The 20,549-nt window shown below is 47.8% G+C and overlaps 2 non-coding genes and 1 pseudogene across 2 annotated transcripts; all 3 read left to right on the top strand.

The window, feature by feature from the left end:
- Positions 1-2,902: 2,902 nt before the first annotated feature.
- On the top strand, positions 2,903-3,023 carry TRNAL-CAA (transfer RNA leucine (anticodon CAA)). Its single transcript has 2 exons — positions 2,903-2,940; positions 2,978-3,023. It is a non-coding gene; the product is annotated as a tRNA-Leu (tRNA).
- Positions 3,024-3,088: 65 nt separating this feature from the next.
- Positions 3,089-3,209, top strand: TRNAL-CAA (transfer RNA leucine (anticodon CAA)). The gene is made up of 2 exons: positions 3,089-3,126; positions 3,164-3,209. It is a non-coding gene; the product is annotated as a tRNA-Leu (tRNA).
- A 15,630-nt stretch (positions 3,210-18,839) lies between these two features.
- On the top strand, positions 18,840-20,030 carry LOC146193670 (uncharacterized; annotated as a pseudogene).
- Positions 20,031-20,549: the final 519 nt, after the last annotated feature.

The raw sequence follows: 20,549 nt of genomic DNA, 5'->3' as shown, positions 1-20,549 counted from the left end.
TGATTTTAGTTATTGCCAAAGAGAATATCGGGTTATTTGCATATACGCACCAAATGCAGTGGATGAGAGATATAATTTTTTCGGTATGGTTCAGCAATATGTGGACCCTGAAAAATGCCTCATTATTTTGGGGGACTATAACTGTGTACTGAATTCTACAGACAAAACCAGCGGCACGGCTTTCCGAGATAAGAGCACAGATTTATTAGCCGATATTGTTACCGCAGCCGAGTTAATCGACGTGGCCGAAGTCCTAGAGAGTGGACAGGCAGTGAAGTACACTCATTTCCAGGGGACAAGCCACGCACGCCTAGACCGGGTTTATGTAGCACTCGACTTGATCTCAAAATGCCGCACTTACAACGTGCTACCGCTGTGTTTTACTGACCACTGTCTGGTTAAGTGCGTAATAGGAACAAAGAAAGAAGTTAGGAAGTTTGCTTGGGATATGTGGAAAATGAACGTTAAGCTTCTCAACGACGAATATTTTGTAGCAAAAGTGACAGAAGAAACCAACAGAATAAATATGAACGATTACTGTAAGGTGGGACAACAGTGGGAACTATGCAAAGAGCAAATCAAAATCACAGCGATTGATAGGGCCAGTTCGATTCGATTTCACGAGAAAATTAAAGAAAACGAACTGGAGAAAACACTAAAGATGTTAATAACAGAGGAATGCAAAAGGCCAGGTGTTTTCAAAGATGACGTGAGGACTATAAAACAGCAATTACAGCTGATCGAAGAAGAGCGTTATCGGGGCGCGCTGGTGCGAGCTAGAACAAATGCACTAAAAGCGGGCGAAGTACCCACGAAGCGGGCTTTAGGTTTGGAAAAAACGAACGGCCAACGAAAGCACGTATGCGAGATAGAGCGGGACGGCGTTGTGGCGTCAGATAACGACGGCAATGGGCGAGAGTTCTTTGAGCATTATCAGGCTTTATTCGCGTTTCATGAAGCTGACTCAGACGGTTTCAAAAACATGTATCTGTGTCAGATGCCGCGACTGGCCGACGAGGTAAAAGAAGTTTTGGAGCAGCCAATAACTGAAAGAGAATTGTGCCGAGCAATTGAAAACTTGAACGACAGAATGTCGCCTGGGCCCGATGACTTGAGTGCCGTGTTCTACAAGTTTTTCAAAGATAAGTTGTCTGCAGTGCTTGCAGCTGTATTCAATGAGGCATACCAACTGAAAGAATTACCACCGTCATATAGTACGTCACATACTGTTCTCATAACAAAAACTGAAGATACAGAAAGACTTTGCCTTGTAACGAGTTACCGGCCCATCTCTTTAACCAATGTTGACTAAAAATATTAATGAAAGTCTTAGCAACTAGGCTCCAGACAGTGATTAAGGACATAGTAGGGTGCCATGTGACATGTGGAATCAAGGGAAGGTCTATAGTAAGCAACATACACAAGATGCGGTGCGTGCTTGAGTGCTGTGATGTCATGCAATCTGGCGTCGCGGTTTTGCAGCTCGACCTAGAGAAGGCCTTTGACTGTGTATCACTTGTTATCCTGTTCACCATTCTTGACCATATTAATGTCGGTTCGGTTATCAGAGAGGGTGTGGCCATGGCGTACAGGAATTGCTTAACGCGGCTTATTGTAAAGAAGTCACTGGGGGCCCCCATTGCCATGCAGCGTGCGGTACGCCAAGGCTGCCCCCTCAGCCCACTTTTATTTTGTCTGTACAATGAATCACTATGCTTGATTATTATTAAGAATGATTCTGTTCACGGTTTTCGACTCCAAGCTGCTGAAGTGAAGCTCTTAGCATATGCCGATGACGTCGCAGTGTGTGGTATTGATAAAGAAAGTATTATAGCAGTGGTCACAAAAGACTCTTTCTTACGAACGGTGTGCCAAATGAGATTAAGACGGGCGTTGCCAAACTTTGTGATCGGCACGAATGAAATGCCAGGGCCAATTAAGGGCTTTTTCAAGGAGGTGGTGATGAGCGTATGTTTCTTGACAGTACGATTTTCCAACGATTATTTGTCTGCGGTGAAAAGGAAAACACTGTACAAAGATGTGTGCGACAGCATACTTCTTATACCGATGTACAGAGCCATGCACAGTGGAGAGCCGGGCCAGAATGTGTTAAAACGGGTGAAGAAAATGCAGGTGACACCAGGCATGAAGTCCTTTTTTTTTTAAACTTCATACTGAAACACTTCCAGTCAAAACATTCCTTGAACAACGAGGTTTTTTCTTGCCATGGGGAACTAACTGTCTAATCTGCAAGATACCCGAAACTATAGATCATGTTTTTCTTCACTGCTGGGAAGGAGTGTATTTCTGGGATGTTCTGCAGAGAACAGTGAAAAAGGATTTCCCTCTAGATCCACACGGGATCAGATATTTGGCGACAGATAACGAAGATGGTTTTCCTTTCGATCTCGTAATGTTGGCTGGCCTCCACTCTGTATGGCGCTCCCGCATGGCCGGCTTCTATTGTGATCCTGATGCGAGGCCTGCACGGTTGTATTTTCGGGAGAGCATTTCCCGCTTCGTGGAGGTGCAGAAGACACTTGAATGTGTGCCGCAGTGGCTGCCAAGGCTGGAAGCCTTGGCAGGGCTAAATGAATTTTAAGTGACAATGTCAGAACAAAATTGACAGCGTTTCCTTTTTGTTCCACGTCTTGCTTGAGTTTGTATATAGTGTATCGTGATGTACTGAGTTGGTTGTCGGAGCCCGGCAATAAAGAAAAAAAAGGATGGCCGAGTGGCCTAAGGCGCCAGACTCAAGGTTTAAGTTCTCGCTATGCGAACTAACCGAGGCTTCTGTTCCACGGATGTGGGCGTGGGTTCGAATCCCACTTCTGGCACGTTTGTTTTTGCCGTACTTCGAGAACGCAGTGTAGTGCAGCAACTAAAGTCTGGCTAGAACTGTGTCAGGATGGCCGAGTGGTCTAAGGCGCCAGACTCAAGGTTTAGTACCTTACTCGGTATGCGAACTAACCGAGGCTTCTGGTCCACGGATGTGAGCGTGGGTTCGAATCCCACTTCTGACACGTTTATTTTTGCCGTACCTGGAGAACGCAGTGTAGTGCAGCAACTAAATTCTGGCTAGAACAGTGTCAGGATGGCCGAGTGGTCTAAGGCGCCAGACTCAAGGTTTAGTACCTTACTCGCTATGCGAACTAACCGAGGCTTCTGGTCCACGGATGTGGGCGTGGGTTCGAATCCCACTTCTGACACGTTTATTTTTGCCGTACTTCGAGAATGCAGGGCAGTGCAGCAACTAAAATCAGGCTAGAACAGTGTCAGGATGGCCGAGTGATTCTACTTCCGGCCACTGGCGTGTACGGACGCAGAATCATGAGCTCCGGCGGAGCGGCGATTGCGGCCCAGGCTGGCCGCGGTAACAGGCTTAACGCAAATGATGATAAGGAATATCAGCTCATTTTGCCGCATCTGCCCTCCGGACATGTTGTTTTCAACACAGGTTTTTTGCACGGCGACGTATGAGTGCGACCCTTCAGGGTTGAAGATTTCCGGGACGCCCTGGCCAACACTGGTACGCTCCCAGACGTGGTGGCCTTGGGGGCCTACCAAATAAACCATGTCTGGACGGTGACTCTGAGCAGCACTGAAGCAACCAAGCGGCTGCTAGCCTTCAAGGAGCTTCAAGTGAAAGGTCGATGGTGCATCATCATTGACTGGGAGGATCAACAGGAGAAGCTACGGCTCCACTGGATGTTGCATGGCGTGGCGGATGAGGATATCCGAACTGCTTTTGCGGCTTTCGGTGAGGTGACCGAAGTGACCCGTGAGCGGTGGCGAGTCCAGGGCGTGCACGAAAAGGGCTCCACAACGCGAACCGTGCTCCTGAAGTTGAAGCCCGGGATTAAGATAGATGACATGCCTCACCAGATAAGAGTAGCAGGGGAGTAGGCCCTTGTTGTGGTGCCTGGGCGGCCAATGCAGTGCCTGCGCTGCCGCGGGACCGGTCATGTGCGCCGGGAATGTAAGATTCCGCGTTGCTCGACATGTAAGCGTTTTGGTCACGCCGAGGAAGATTGCGTGCGAACGTATGCAGTGGCCACTGCACCAACAGCGAGGGCGGACATGACTGAGCACCAAATGGATGTGGCAGAGACAGAAGAGGCCGCAAAAAGGGTCGGAGAAGCTGAAAAGCTAGCAGCAACGACAGGCATGTTAGTGCCCCCGGGGGGTGGTGACGATATACTCAGTAGGCCAGACAAGGAAGTCACGCTACCGAACAACGGACCGTCAGAGGAAGAAAGGGTGACCGATGCCGAGAGCTCAAAAACTGAACTTCCGGAGTCTGCGAGCCAACAGGAAACCCTTGAAAAGAGCAGCGGCCGAGCGACCAACGTCCAAGGCCCTGCGAAGCGTGCCCACGACGAGAGCGCAAGTGAGACAAGCAAGGCAGATGCAGCTAGCAACGACGAGCCGCCAATAAAAACGCCAATAGGGAGCAGGGCGACCTTCAAACCAAGACCGAACGTCTCGGCGGACAGGAGAGCTGCCGAAAAGCCGCCCCTGTCACAAGGTCTGCCAGTCCAACCTCATGGCTCTGGCGTCAACGAAAGCGTCTAGCGCCATGTTAGACGTGAAGGGTAAGCACCATGCTCTTGGCCTCTTTTCACTCTAAGAAAATGGCTTATGAACTGTCACTAAAGATTGCGACCCTTAACGTGAGAGGTCTAGCAGTGAAAAGGAAGCAGAGCCAAGTCCTGCGCCTTTTAAATGAAAATGACATCGATATACTTGGAGTTCAAGAGACAAAAGTCGAGGGTGAACAAGAGACCGAGAGCATGGTGCCACTTTTCACGTCGCGGTTTTACGCAGTTGTCAGCCATGCAGTCGGTACTTCTGCTGGATGCGTCCTGTTTGTGAAGAAGTTGCCGGGTCTTGTAGTGCGGTCGCTGCTTCTTTTCCGTCGGGTCGGGGTGTGGTCCTCGATTTTAGTTTTTGCTCGGCTGAGTGGCGTGCTGTTTGTAATATGCACCTACTGTAGTTGATGAGAGGGCATGCTTTATTTGATTTTGTTGAAGGGTATTTAAACACGGATAAGCAACTTGTCTTTCTGGGAGATTTCAATTGTGTACTGAGCTCCGGTGACAAAACTAGCCATCGAACATTTAGGGATCGTAGCACAGAGGTACTTTCGCGCTTGATTGACGAGTTTGCACTGGAGACGTTGCAGAGTGTCTCACGAGCGAGCGACGGGTTCAGTATACTCATTTTCAGGGTTCTAGCCACGCCCGCCTTGACAGGATTTGTGTGTCCGCAGAACTGGCCCCAAAATGCCAGGATTATTACGTTTTGGCGGTAACGTACTCAGATCACTGCATGGTTCAGTGTACAATGGGAACAAGAAAGGGAGGTAGCGGTTTTAATTGGGGATTTTGGAAGTTAAATAATAAACTGCTGAATGACGAGCAATTCACCAGACTAGTAGAAGAAGAAATTGGTAAGATTTGTCAGGCGGACACCCACGAACTGGGTCAAGAATCAGAACTATGTAAGCAACACATTAAAATCAAAGCTATTGAAAAGGCCAGCTGCATACGGTTTCAAGAAAAACAAAATGAAATGCATTTAAGATCTATGGTAGATAAATTGTTAGCCCTGGAGTGTAACACGCCAGGGTTATACATGGACGACGTTAGAAAAATAAAACAAAGAGTTCAACTGAATGACGAAGACCGTTATCGCGGAGCACTGGTGCGTGCGAGAGCGGAAAAATTGGCCATGGATGAGACGCCGACAAAAAGATTGTTGGGAATAGAAAAAGCAAATGCAAGGCGAAATCACGTGGCAGAGGTAGATTGGGCAGGACGCACAGAAACCGATAACGGAGGAATCGCGAAAGCTTTCCGGGAGTATTATGAAGAGCTATTTTCGTCCCGAGAGGTTTATTTGGACCGTTTTAAAGAATCCTTTCTTGACGCGATGCCAAAAATTGACGAGGAACAAAAAGAAAGACTGGAGCGGCCAATAAGCGAAAAAGAAGTGCAGCAGGCAATAGAAAATTTAAACCCAGGGAAATCACCCGGGCCTGATGGCCTGAGTGCGGCTTTTTATAAAGCGTTCAAGGAACAGCTATCTCCTTTGTTGTGTGCCTTATTTAATGAAGCGTATGAACTGAAGGCACTGCCTGCGTCTTTGGGATCGTCGCACACAGTACTTATTCCGAAAACTGACCAACCAGATAAGCTTAGACAGTTGTCGTCTTACAGGCCCATTGCTCTGACAAACGTTGATTACAAGATTTATATGAAGGTGCTTGCTGGCAGACTACAAACGGTTATATGCGAACTAGTGGGCCCTCACCAAACGTGCGGTATCAAAGGGCGATCCATCTATCAGAACATTCACAAAGCGAGAAGTGTGCCCGAATGCTGCGATGCAACTCATGCATGTGTTGTGTTACTGCAGTTGGACTTGGAGAAAGCTTTTGATTGTGTGACACATACCATTCTATTCAGTATATTAGACTATGTTAATGTCGGCTCTGTTATTCGAGAGGGAGTGGCCTTAGCGTACCGTAACTGCACTACGAGATTAATTGTCAATAAGTCACTGGGGGCCCCCATCAACGTACGACGTTCGGTGCGCCAAGGTTGCCCCCTCAGCCCTCTTTTGTTCGGCATTTATATTGAAACATTGTGTTTAAGCATCCTACAAAACAATGACATTGATGGTTGCAGGAGTCGAAGTGAAATTACTGGCTTACGCAGACGACGTTGCGTTTTTTGTGTAAATAAGGAGAGTATAAAGATGACAGTGGATGTGGTAAAACATTTTAGCAAAGTCACAGGGAGTAAAGTTAACTGGGGTAAGTGCCTGGGATTTTGGCACGGAGAATGGCAGCTGACCCCCGACACTTTCGCTAATGTGTCGTGGGTTACAACGCCTGCAAAGTACTTGGGTGTGCCCTTGGAATTTTACAAGGAAAGCGAGCTATACTGGCTAGAACAGGTCAAAGAAACCCGTGAAAAAGCGGAGAAATGGAAAAGCGCTTTATTATCAATATTTGCAAGAGCCGCAGTTTGCAACCTGTTTTTAATTAGTAAGTTATGGTATGTAATGCAAGTGTTGCATCGCTCCCGTGTAAATGTGTAAAAATTGCATCGAGTTTTTACGGTGTTTGTTTGGGCCTCGAGTTGGGAGAGGTGCAGTCGGACAAATTTGTTCCGGCAGGTGAAGCATGGGGGCCTTGGTCTGGGTCATTTGTTTGTGCGACAGATTGTCAACCGGTTTATATTTTTTAGGGATGTCAGCGATCCATTCCTGCGCACAGTGTGTCAACAAAGACTAGGTCGAGCGTTGCCTGATTTCGTAGTTTATGCTCAATGTATGCCGGGTTCTCTTTTTGGATTCTTTAGGAAAATTGTTGTGAGTGTGAAATTCTTAAGCGCACGTTTTTCGAAAGAGTATTTAAGTATTGTTAACAGGAGAACATTATACAAGGATGTTTGTGAAGTGGTGTTCCCGGTGCCCTTGTACAGAGCTTTATACTATGGAGGCACAGGAAGTAATGTATTAAAACGCGTTAAGAAAATGCAAGTTGCTACGGGAGCAAAAACGTTTTTCTTTATGCTACATACCGGTACTTTGTGTGTAAAATCATTTATGGAGGAAAAGGGTATGTTCCTACCGTGGGGGGCCCAATGTCTCATCTGCAAACAGCCAGAGACAATAGATCACGTGTTTTTGCATTGCTGGGAAGGAGTATATTTGTGGGATGTTCTGCAAAGGACAATAAAAAAACAGTTGCCACTTGATTCCCATGGCATTAGATATTTGCCATTCGATAACCACGATGATATGCCGTTAGACCAGGTTATGTTAAAGTGCCTCCACAGTATATGGCGCGCACGAATGGCTGGTTATCACTGCGATGCAGATGCGCGGCCAGCCCGCATGTATTTCCGTGAAAGTGTGCAGCGATGGCGCGAAGTGCTTAAATTGCAACCATGTGCTCCTGAGTGGCTGTCAAAGCTGGAACCTTTGACGGTGCTCAAGGAATTTTAACATGACAATGCTTGCACCTCAGTGGGTGTTAGGCAACGCGAACTAGCTTTGTGTACATATATTATTCCTTTGTTCCTGTTGTTTTGAGTTCCAGTGCGGTGTATTTGTGTCAAAGTAAACAAAAAAAAAGTCAGGATGGCCGAGTGGTCTAAGGCGCCACACTCAAGGTTTAGTACCTTACTCGCTATGCTAACTAACCGAGGCTTCTGGTCAACGAATGTGGGCGTGGGTTCCAATCCCACTTCTGACACGTTTATTTTTGCCGTACTTTGAGAATGCAGTGTAGTGCAGCAACTAAAATCAGTCTAGAACTGTGTCAGGACGGCCGAGTGGGATTCTGCTTCCAGCCACGCCAGTGAACGGTCGCAGGATGCAGGGCTCCTCAGGAGCGGCTTCAGCGGCCATGTCAGGCCGCGGTAACAGGACTGCTGAAGAGGATAGTACTTATCAAGTTGTTTTGCCCGCACTGCCAACAGGTCGGTTTGTTTTGAATATTGTTTTTTTTGCACGCCGATTCAGGGCCCGCCCGTACCGGGTGGCAGATTTCCGCGACGCGTTGGCACAGCATTCGCTGATCCCCGATGTTGTTGCGATGGGGGCGTATCGGATGAGCCACATCTGGGCTGTCACTCTCAAGGATTATGAAGCTGTGACCAAGCTTGTTAGTGTCGGTGAGTTGTGTGTGAAAAACGGTCGCTGCTTGGTAATTGACCCGGCCAACCAGAATGTGCGACTGAAACTTCACTGGCTTTTACACAACGTGCCCGACGAGGATGTGCGTGCTGCCTTTACGCCGTATGGAAAGGTTTTGGAAGTTACGAGGGAGCGCTGGCGTGTGAAAGGTATGGTAGAAAAGGGCTCAACTACTAGACTTGTCACGCTTAAGTTGAAAGCTGGCGTGAAGCTGGACGACCTGCCACATCAGCTGAACGTTAGCGGTGAGCTAGCGCTCGTTGTTGCGCGAGGCAGACCTCCCTTGTGCCTACGCTGTCGGAGTACGGGACACATCCGCAAAGAGTGCCGGGTTCCTCGCTGCGGAACCTGTCGACGGTTCAGGCATGAAGAGAGCCAGTGTGCATGTACCTACGCAAGGATTGCTGGACCTGGGACCAGCGAAGACTCGTCCGAGTTGATAATGGATGAGGTGGATGCGGAGGAGGCGGCCAACATTAGAGGACAGTCAACGAAACAGGACGCGCCTTCCATGACGGTTTTAACTAAGCATAAGGTGACGGTCTCAAGTGAAAAGAATGAAACTCGGCACGCCTTGCACGTCCAATCGCAGGACCAGCAGGACTACGAAAGCGCGTCAAAGGAAGCGTCAGAAGACGTAATCAAGTTTTCTGATGCTGAGGAGCATCTCAGTACTGAGCCTCCTTGTACTGATGCCATGGAGTTGGGCCGGTGACAGCGGCCTTAATTGCCGCGAAACGTCCACACGAGAAAAGCTTCGAGGAGACTCAGCTGCCAGGCGGTGTTTGTGGTGAGCCGCCGCCGAAAACTGCGGGCATCCGAAGAGCAACTTTGAGACCGAAGCCGAACCTCTCGACCGACACGCGGCAGGCGGGGAAACCGCCTCCGTAGGTTTTGTGGTGTATTGAACGATTTGTGGGTCGGCTGCCTACCGACCAGCGTCAGGAACATTCTGCAACCGAGCGGGGCGTGTGTGGAAAAAAAATGAAAGACGGCCTTGGACTTCGTTTGAATGCAGCCCGACGTTCTGCTGGGAGGACAATACATGCACACATATGCCGCTGTTCTTCAGAAGCGGAGGCCACGCAAACATGAAGGTAGGCACCATGCGGGTACGGGCGTCCCTTTCTAACACATGACTCTCAAGCTTAATTCGGCGTTACACGTAGGTACTTTGAATGTCAGAGGGCTGGGAGCGAGAAGACGACAATGCCAGCTCAGTCGCCTCCTTATGGATAATTATATTGATATAGCATCTGTGCAAGAGTCAAAGATTGAGAGCCAAGAAAGCACTGACCGTATGGTGGCTTCTTTTCAAACAAACTTTTATGTGTGTGTATGCCATTCTGTTGGTGTATCGGGTGGATGCCTTTTATTTATACGTAACACGCTGGGAGTAAGTGTAGAGTTCGTTTTTGCCTGTCCAAGTGGTCGGCTTTTGGTTACTGATTTTACCTACTGTAATTTATGATGGCGTGTTGTGTGTGTGTATGCTCCCAATTCAGAATGCGAACGTGAATCGTTTTTTGAGTCTATTGAATTGTGGTTGAAGGTCGACAAAATCTTACTTGTTCTTGGCGCTTACAACTGTGTGTGAGCAGCTGTGGACCGAGCGGCGAAGTGTAAATCTCGAAGAGACAGAAGCTCTGAGCTGTTGAATGCACTTGTGCATGAATACGGCTTTGATGATGTTGGTAGTGTGTTCTCAACTGGAAAGCAGCCAGAGTTCACGCACTTTCAGCGAGATAGCCATGCTAGATTGGACAGGGTGTATGCCTCGGTTGATCTTCTTTCCCTATGTACTGCATATGAGGTCAAAGCTGTGTCTTTCAGTGATCATTGTCTCGTGAGTGCAGTGTTTGGTAGGGCAGGAAACAAATCGCGCTTCAACTGGTACCTATGGAAACTGAATGCCAAACTTCTCGCCGATGAAGAGTTCCTTACGGAAGTTAAGACCGAGTTTGAAAATCGTCTGGCTATGCGACCAGTAAGTTTTGCAGCGGAATGGGACAGCTTCAAAGAGTGGGTCAAATTGAAATCCATAGAAAAGAGCAGTAAGGTGCGGCATAAAGAGAAAGAAAAAGAAAAAGAACTGAACGAACAACTTCAGTTTTTTTTTGAGCATGGAAAGTACCGTGCCAGGGCATTTCGCCAGTAAAATACGAGAGATTAAAAGTGAGCTGGAAACAATCGACAGTGAAAGATACACAGCGGCTGTCATACGTGCAAGGGCTGAAAAACTTTCGGCAGGAGAAGTGCCGACAAAGCGAGCCCTAGCAGACGAAAAAAGATGCTCCTGCCAGAAAGAAATAAGGAGTATAAGGTATGCCGGCCATATCACTGAAGATGCTAAAGATATTCAGCTTGCGGTAGCAGAGCACTTTGAAGAACTGCTTAGTGCTAAGCTTGAGACTGTAGGCGGCTTTCAAACAGATTTTCTAAGACTGATGCCTGCACTGGATGACGAAAGTAGAGCGCGCCTAGAAACACCGATAACGTTGCAGGAGATAGAATCTGCAATAGATGACTTGACACCTGGGAAAGCACCTGGGCCGGATGGCCTAAGCGCTGCCTTCTTTAAAACTTTCCAGCAGTATGCGGCTCAGTTTATGCTGGATGTAATCACTGAAGCTTATGAACGTAATACTGTTCCATTGTCTTTCTGTACATCGCACACTGTGCTAATAATCAAGACAGATGATCCGGAGAAACGACTGTTGGTGGGGTCGTATCGACCGATTAGCCTCACCAATGTTGACTACAAGGTGTACATGAAGGTTTTAGCAAAAAGACTGCAAAGCGTATTAAAAAAATTGGTTGGGCCACATCAAACGTGCGGCATCAAGGGTCGATCCATTGCCACGAATATACATGTCGCTAGAACCGTATTAGAATGTGTTGATGCACTCGGTGGTCAGACAGCCATGATGCAGTTAGATTTGGCGAAAGCTTTTGACCGTGTTTGTCACGAAATTCTTTTTTCCATTTTGGAGCATTCTAACCTTGGTGAAGTCATAGTGGAGGGTGTTAAATGGCTTATGCGAAGTGCACGACCCGTATTATAGTGAATGGTGAACTGACTGACAGGATCGCAGTACGTTCATCGGTAAGGCAGGGCTGCCCGCTCTCACCCCTGCTTTTTGCATGGTATTTAGAGCCACTTTGCTTGGCTATCATTGATAGCGATCGCATTTTAGGATTCAAGCTGCAATCAGCACACGTGAAAATGCTAGCATTCGCTGATGACATTGCAGTCTTTTGTGCAACCAGAAAGAGCATCTGTGAAGTCACGGTGTCGTCCAAACATTTTGTGATGAAACCGGATGTAAAATCAATTGGGAGAAAAGCTCTGGGTTTTGGCACGGTGATTGGGACGTGGCACCTGATTTCTTCTGTAAGCTGCGATGGTCTGCTCTCCCAACGCGATATCTAGGCGTGCCTTTAGATTGTTATCGAGACGCCAGCGTGCACTGGATGCAAGAAACATCCAGAGCGAAAGAAAAAGCGCATGCGTGGCAAGGAAGGCAACTGTCAATGTTTTCACGCGCTTCTATTTGCAATGTTTTTCTTATTTCGAGGCTGTGGTACCTCATAAATGTGACGTGTGTCTCACGAACCTCAATTCAGAAAATGCACCGCGTTTTTGCTGTTTTTATTTCGGCATCCACATGGGAAAAACCGCCAGGACGAATTTGTTTATTTCTGTTAAAAGGGGCGGGCTTGGCCTTGCACATCTGTTCTTGCGTCAGGTGGTTTCGCGATTTATATTCCTCTGTGATCAATAAGATACCTTTCTAAGAACTGTGATGCAAGTGCGATTTCAGAGGCTGCTCCCTGAATGGATTGTGTCATGTGAAAACATGCCTGGTACTGTGACTAGCTACCTGCGCGAGGTTGTTTTTTCGTGCAAGTTGCTGGAAGTGCGGTTATCTTTTGATTACCTTTTCAATGGTCCCAGGAAAAAACTGTATAAAGATCTCATTGACGTGATGCTGCCGGTGCCTTTTTACCGGGCATTACACTATGGAGGCCCAGGGCAGGAGGTTTTGAAAAGAGTTGAAAAGATGCCCGTGAGGCCATCTGCTAAAACGTTCCTTTTCAAACTTCACTCTAATACGCTCCCTGTTAAAACCTGGCTGAATGAAAAAGGTATCTTCGTCCCATGGACAACAAATTGCCTGTTGTGCAAAACACCGGAGACAATTGAACACGTTTTGTTACAGTGTTGGGATGCTGTCTTTCTATGGGACGTCCTCCAAAGGACAATTAAAAAGGAACTTCCCTTAACTCCTTACGGTATAAGATTCCTACCAGTGCAGATCGAATGCACCTCATGATTTAATTATGCTTCTTGGCCTCCACAGTTTGTGGAAAACACGAATGCAGGTGCGACATGCAGATATAGAGACACGATCTGCGCGAGAAAACTTTATTGAAAGTGCGGTGTATATACGCGATACTTTAAGGATGCAGCAGTATCCACCACAATGGCAATGTCTGTTTGATGAGTTGGTGCACCTGGAAAGGTTTTAGCCGCGTATGCGTTAGCTCAAGTGTAGTTGACGTGTTTTATCATGTGTATTTTGTTTTGTGTTTCACGGCAATAAAGAATAAAAAAGGATGGCCGAGTGGTCTAAGGCGCCAGACTCAAGGTTTTGTACCTTACTCGCTATGCGAACTGACCGAGGCTTCTGGTCCACGGATGTGGGCGTGGGTTCGAATCCCACTTCTGACACGTTTATTTTTGCGGTACTTCGAGAATGCAGTGAAGTGCAGCAACTAAAATCAGGCTAGAACAGTGTCATGATGGCCGAGTGAAGGATTTCACTTCCGGCCACCGAGCGTGACGGACGTGTTTATTATGTGCTCCCAAGGAGCGGATTCAGCGGCCCAGCTGGGCCGTGGTATCAGGAGTATGGAAAGGACTGCCAAGGATTATGAACTGGTTGTGCCGCATCTGCCTACAGGTTCGAGTGTTTTGCACACTGTTTTTTTGCATGGCGACATAAAAGCCAGGCCGTACTGGGTGGAGCACTTTCGAGACTCCCTCGCTTGTCTTTCACTTTTGCCGGAAGTGGTTGCCCTCGGGGCATATCAGATGAATCATGTGTGGGCGGTAACGTTTAAAGCGGAAGAGGCGAAAGCGAAGATTTTGGAAGCCGAAGCATTCGAAGTGAAGGAGCACCGATGCGTGGTCATTGACCCCTGTAACCAAGGCATCAGGTTAATACTTTTCTGGCTGCTTCACGGCGTGCACGACGATGATGCGCGAGCGGCGTTGGCGGCTTTTGGAAAAGTGACCGAAATATCAAGAGAAAAGTGGAAAGTGCAAGGGTGTATCGACAAGGCTTCAACGACTCGAACGGTCACGCTGAAGCTAATAGTGGGCGTGACCATTGAGGACCTGCCGCATCAGCTTCGGGTCGCCGAGGACGTCGCACTCGTCCATGTCCAAGGCAGAGCCCCGCTTTGCCTCCGGTGCCGCGGGAAAGGTCATATACGGCGTGATTGTCATGTGCCGCGCTGCGGGCTGTGTCGTCGCTTCGGCCATGACGAGTCCCAGTGTGTGCCCACGTATGCCAACGTGGCAGGCCCCGTGCCGAGTGAAGTGGCAGGCGAGCACTTGATGGACGCAGTGGACGCCGAGGAAGCGATTAGTGGAATCACTGAGGAGGCAGAACAGAAAGACCAATCCTCTGAGAAGACCCCTGCCCTTAAAGAACATTCTGAATCAGATTTGATAGTTCCGTTGTCGAATGTTGCTGAGACCGTGACACCCACGAAAGAAAAAAGCAATGCCAGTGCTGCAAGCACAGCTTCGTCTACGCAACACAGTGAGGAACAGGGAGACACTGAAGCTGAGATGCCAGCTGCTTCTACCTTGCCTGTGAAGCGTGTGCACGAAGACAGTGTCAACGAGGGATCAACACAAGGAGGAGAGGGGAACGGTCAGCCTCCACTGAAGGCGGCCCCCCTTCGCAGGTCGGCCTTCAAGCCAAGGCCAAACGTGCCTCCAGACCGAAGAACTGTGTCACCTGTGCCTCCGCCATAGCGAGGGTACTCTTTTCGGTCGAGAGGCTACAAGCCCGGTCCATGATGGGGAGCAGCGCTTGGAACGACGGACAGACTCGCCAAAACGGAAGAATGGTCATCCCGTGCAACAGATCAACCGCAATGCTGTCTTTCTGCAAAAGAGATGTGAGTGATACATGTTTCGCGATTTATAATTTCTTGAGATGGCGACCAATTTATCCACTAGCTTGCGCGTAGCCACGCTAAATGTGCGGGGGATGTCAACGCGTCGAAGACAACAGCAGCTGAACCGCATTCTGCTGGAAAATGAAATTGATGTGCTAGCAGTTCAAGAGAGCAAAATGGAAAGCGAACAACAAACAGATAAAATAGCTGAAATATATCGTTCTAGATATAGTGTTTGCGTTTTTCATGCGGTTGGAAGATCGGGGGGATGTGTCATTTTCATCCGAAATTGCATAGTGTGTACAGTCTGTGTTCCAGTGTGAGAGTGGACGGCTATTGCTATGTGATTTCTGTTTTTCTGGATTGGACTGGAGAGTGATCTGCGTTTATGCGCCGACTAGAACGTTTGAGCGCGAAGAGTTTTTTCACTATATGAAATCCTTCCTAATACATGAGAGGCGTGTTCTCCTGCTTGGAGACTTCAACTGTGTCTGTAGACCGGAAGATGGAACAACAGACCGTGTCCTTCGTGACAAGAGTGCAGAGTTACTTATTGACATTGTTAATGAGGCAGAGCTTGAAGATGCTGGCTGTATACTGACGCATGAAGGCCAAGCAAAGTTCACGCACTTTCAAGGTAGCTGTCATGCAAGGTTGGACCGAAGATATGTTCCCATGGATTGTGTGCCCTGGTGCTCGTATTATCAAACACTTCCCATGAGCTTTAGTGACCACTCCCTCGTAATGATTACTCTAGGTATGAAAAGTAAGGCAACAAAGTTCAGTTGGGAGCTATGAAAATTTAATGAAAAACTGCTGCTGGATGAAGAGTTTACCACTAAAGTGAAAAAATATATTACGTATATGTTGCAAAATGTCTCTAATTTTATACAAGCATGGGAGCAGTTTAAGTGCGCTATAAAGATAGCTGTATTGACCGAGCATGCACTCTCCGACGTAAAGAAAGAGAACAAGAAATAGAACTTCGAAGCACGCTTAAATACATGATTAGCATGGAGAGCGTTACCCTGGCTTGTTCGCCCAAGATATAAAAAAGATAAAAACCAAACTTGAGGAGAAGTATCGCGGTGCGGTGATAAGGGCACGCAGCGAAAAATTGTGGCTCGGAGAGACGCCCACGAAAAGGGCACTTAGTGATGAAAAAAGGTACGCAGTGCCAAAAGAGATAAAAGAAATCTGCTATCAGAACGCATTTACCTCGGAAAAGAAAACGATTGAACGGGCGTTTGTAGAATTTTACAGGGAATTGTTTAGCCTGAAAACACCGGACATTGAACGCTTCAGAAAAGACTTTCTGTCGCTGATGTCAAGAGTGGAAGACGAAGTTGCGCAGACACTTAAAGCAAGTATTACTTCCGAGGAAATTGAGGCAGTTATCGGGGAATTAAATTCCAATTAGTCTCCCGGACCAGATCATTTTGGTGCTGCCATATACAAGGCCTTTCCAACTAAAATGGCTGTTTTACTGGAAAGAGTTATTAGTGAATGCTACGAAAAGAACGTACCTCCTCCGTCTTTTCGAATGTCACATGTTGTACTAATCCCGAAAACAGATGACTCAGTTAAGCTTCAGTCTGTAGCGTCTTACCGTCCTATAAGTCTAACGAATGTTGACTATAAAATTTACATGAAAGTATTAGGGCGACGACTCCAACGTGTAATTACTTCTCTTGTAGGACCACATCAGACATGCGGTATAAAAGGAAGGACCATTTTTACTAACATACACGCAGCAAGGAGTGTACTCGAATGTTGTGACGCGATGCATGACCACGTAGTCATGATGCAATTAGACCTCCACAAAGCATTTGATAAAGTGGTACATGAAATATTGGTGTCTGTTTTAGAGTATGTCAATGCTGGTTCCGTGATTACAAAGGGCGTGAAAATGGTTTACGAGTGCTGTTCAGCGAGACTGATCGTGAATAAGCATTTAACCGATTGTATACCTGTTCAGTCGTCAGTAAGGCAGGGCTGTCCTCTGTCTCCACTTTTGTTTGCGCTTTATCTGGAGCCTTTCTGTTTAAGATTGCTTACAAGGCCAAACATACGCGGTTATAGATTTTTTCAAAGTGAAGTTCGGGTTTTGGCATACGCGGACGATATTGCGGTTTTTTATACTGACCATGAGAGCGTGCAAGAAATTGTTAAAGAAGCCACTGCTTTGGAAGTGGAAGTGAAATTAGTTGGGCAAAGGGTTTAGGATTTTGGCATGGAAACTGGCAGCACGCGCCTGAACTGTTTTCCAGTATGCAATGGACAATAACGCCAGGCAATTACCTTGGTGTGCCACTAAAGCATTACGGTGTAAGCAAGGAATGTTGGGCCGGTGAAGTTGAGCAAGTGAAAACCCAAACAAACAAATGGGGAGGACATAACTTTTCTATGTTCGCAAGAGCTACCGTTTGCAATATGTTCCTGGTTGCAAAAATTTTTTACATGCTGCAAGTGTTGTCTATGTCAAGAATTTCTGTTCAAAAACTGCATAGGGTATTTGCCACGTTTGTGTGTACTTCAACATGGGAGCGTACCAGTCGATGCAATCTTTTTCATACGGTGCATAATGGTGGACTGGGATTGTCACATTTATACTTAAAGAAGATTGTAACTAGGTTCTTTTTTTTTGCGCGAACAAAGCGATGTTTTTCTTAGAACGGTAATCCAGGTGCGATTGCGGGATTCACTGCCGGAATATGTAGTTTCGACTATGTCTTCAGGGCCAATGGCTCTAAGTGCTTTTCTTTGCGAAGTTGTCGCGTCTTCCCAAATAATGAAGGCGAGATTTTCAAATGAGTATATGTGTACTGTTACGCGAAAACGGCTTTACAAAGATTTATTGGAAACCTTTTTACGTGTACCTCTTTATCGCGCTGTATATGCTTTGGGTCCGGAGCGGGACGTGTTGAAAAGAGTGAAAAGAATGCCCATCAGATCGTCCGTAAATCTTTCTTTTTTCAATTGCATACCAGCACTCGTCCGGTGAAGCCATGGCTGGAAAGCAAAGGCCTTTTTGTGCCTTGGTCTGCTGACTCTTTAATTTGCAAAAAGATGGAATCCATAGAGCATATTTTCCTTGATTGTCACGATGCGGTTTTTTTGTGGGACGTGCTACAGCGTACTATTAAAAAGGACTTACCAATAACGCCGTTTGGCATACGCTACCTTCCATGCGCCCAGCCAGGAGAAGTGCCCAGTGATTTATTAATGGTCTTGTGTATGCACAGCATATGGAGAACGCGGATGGATGTTCGCCATGAGCATGTTGTCATACACCCAGCCCATCCGTATTTTGTTGAAAGTGTAATGTACACGCGTGAGGTTTTCGGGGGGCAATCTGAACCCCCGGAATGGCTGCCAGTCTTGGACAAGCTCATGTCACCTTATCCATTCTATCACAAGAAACCTGTAGAAAGTGACTTGTGTTTTTAATTCCATGCGACTTTTCATCGCTCTTTGTAGTTGCCAAGTCGGTAATAAAGAAAAGAAAAGGATGACCGTGTGGTCTAAGGCGCCAGACTCAAGGTTTAGTACCTTACTCGCTATGCGAACTAACCGGGGCTTCTGGGCCATGGATGTGGGCGTGGGTTCGAATCCCACTTCTGACACGTTTATTTTTTCGGTACTTCGAGAATGCAGTGTAGTGCAGCAACTAAAATCAGTCAAGAACAGTGTAAGGATGGCCGAGTGGTCTAAGGCGCCAGACTCAAGGTTTAGTACCTTACTCGCTATGCGAACTAACCGGGGCTTCTGGTCCATGGATGTGGGTTCGAATCCGACTTCTGACACGTTTATTTTTGCCGTACCTCGAGAATGCAGTGTAGTGCAGCAAATAAAATCAGTCTAGAACAGTGTCAGGATGGCCGAGTGGGATTCCACTTCCGGCTTCGCTAGCGAGCGGACGTGTATTCATGGGCTCCCACGTAGCCGTGTCAGCGGCCCAGCAGGGCCGCGGTAACAGGTTTTTGTCCTCTGACAGTGATTAGCAGGTTGTTTTGCCCAGTCTTCCCACAGGTCGGTTCGTTTTAAATACCCTATTTTTGCACGCTGACATAACTGCCCGGCCGTATAGGGTTGAGGATTTTCGAGACGCCCTCGCTCAGCTTTCGGTGCTCCCCGACGTCATCGCTTTGGGGGCTTATCGAATGAGCCATGTGTGGGCCGCTACACTCAAGGATGCCGAAGCAGTCAAGAAGGTGGTCAGCATTGGCGAACTGCAAGTGAAGAAGTAGCGATGCCTCGTCATTGACCCGGCCAACGGGGATATACGCATGAATGTGCACTGGCTCCTGCACAGTGTATCAGACGAGGACGTGCGTCTCGCCTTCGCTCCTTTCGGCAAGGTCAGTGACATCTCTCGAGAGCGGTGGCGTGTTCAAGGAGTGACAGACAAAGGCTCTACCACAAGAAACGCGACCTTGAAGCAGAACGTCGGTGGGAAGGTTGACGATCTACCTCATCAACTGAGCGTGTCCGGTGAGCTAGCTCTTGTTGTTGTGCCGGGCAGGGCTCCACTCTGCCTTCGCTGCCGAGCCACAGCCCATATTCGCCGTGAGTTCCGTATCCCGCGGTGCGGTGTCTGTCGTCGCTTCGGCCACGACGACAGCCAATGTTCGCGGACCTATGCCAGTGTGACCGGACCCGTGGGCAGTGAGGATGTGTCTGACCTGCTCATGGACGAGGCAGACGCGGAGGAAGCATCAGCTGCAGGAAGTGCGCGAGCCACTGTGGCGACGTCGAAAACACCTATACCGCAAGTGTGGGACAACACTGTGCAAGAAGCGGTGGCTGAATAACCGCTACAAATGCCTTCACGAGACATCGTGGAGACGCCGAAGGGCACGGACGAAAAGCCTGCAGACACCGCCGGGGCCGTCAGCCAAGCAGACGCCGACAGCATGGACACTGCGTTCGGAGCGGCTAACCTCCCGGCAGGGAAACGGCCGAACGATGATATCGACAGCAAGCAACTGTATCAGGAAGGAACTGGTGGAGACGAACCACCAGCGAAAACGCCAGGACCAGGGATGCGGCGACCATCTTTCAAGCCGCGACCGAGCATTCCCGCCGATGCTCGACAGGCGGGTAAGCCGCCTCCGTAGTTTTTTGCTGTCAGGGTCGTAAAAGGGTTGGGGGGGATATTGGTGACAACAATGGCTGAAATACTGTATAAATTAGTATTTGAACGGATGCCGGATAATGGCGTTTACGTTCCTTTGGAAGAATTTTGGTTGGGAAGCATGCGGTTCCCATGGTATCGCAAATGTATCAAACGAGAAGCATGTTTCATTGTAATGGGCACCATTCGTTCGTGTTGCCATGGCAAGCATTCTTGAAACAGCGTTACGGGTAGCCACTCTAAACGTAAGAGGGCTTTGTGCAAGGAGATGGCAGTGCCATCTTCGTCGCGTTCTTCTTGACAATGACCTACATGTAGTTGCCGTCCAGGAGACAAAAATCGAAAACGAAGAAGCGATTGATCGAATGGTGTCCAATTTCCGTATGCAGTTTCATGTATGTGTATGTCATGCAGATGGTGGATCAGGTGGTTGTGCCCTATTCATACGCAATAACATTGGGATTTCTTTGGAATGAGTGCTTTCTTGTCAAATTGGGCGCCT

The sequence above is a fragment of the Amblyomma maculatum genome, chromosome 4, assembly GCF_055883805.1.
Source record: "Amblyomma maculatum isolate TAMU_Amacu chromosome 4, ASM5588380v1, whole genome shotgun sequence".
Lineage (NCBI taxonomy): Eukaryota > Metazoa > Arthropoda > Arachnida > Ixodida > Ixodidae > Amblyomma > Amblyomma maculatum.
The sequence above is the reverse complement of the archived record's forward strand: the minus strand, read 5'-3'. Positions and strand labels throughout refer to the sequence as shown.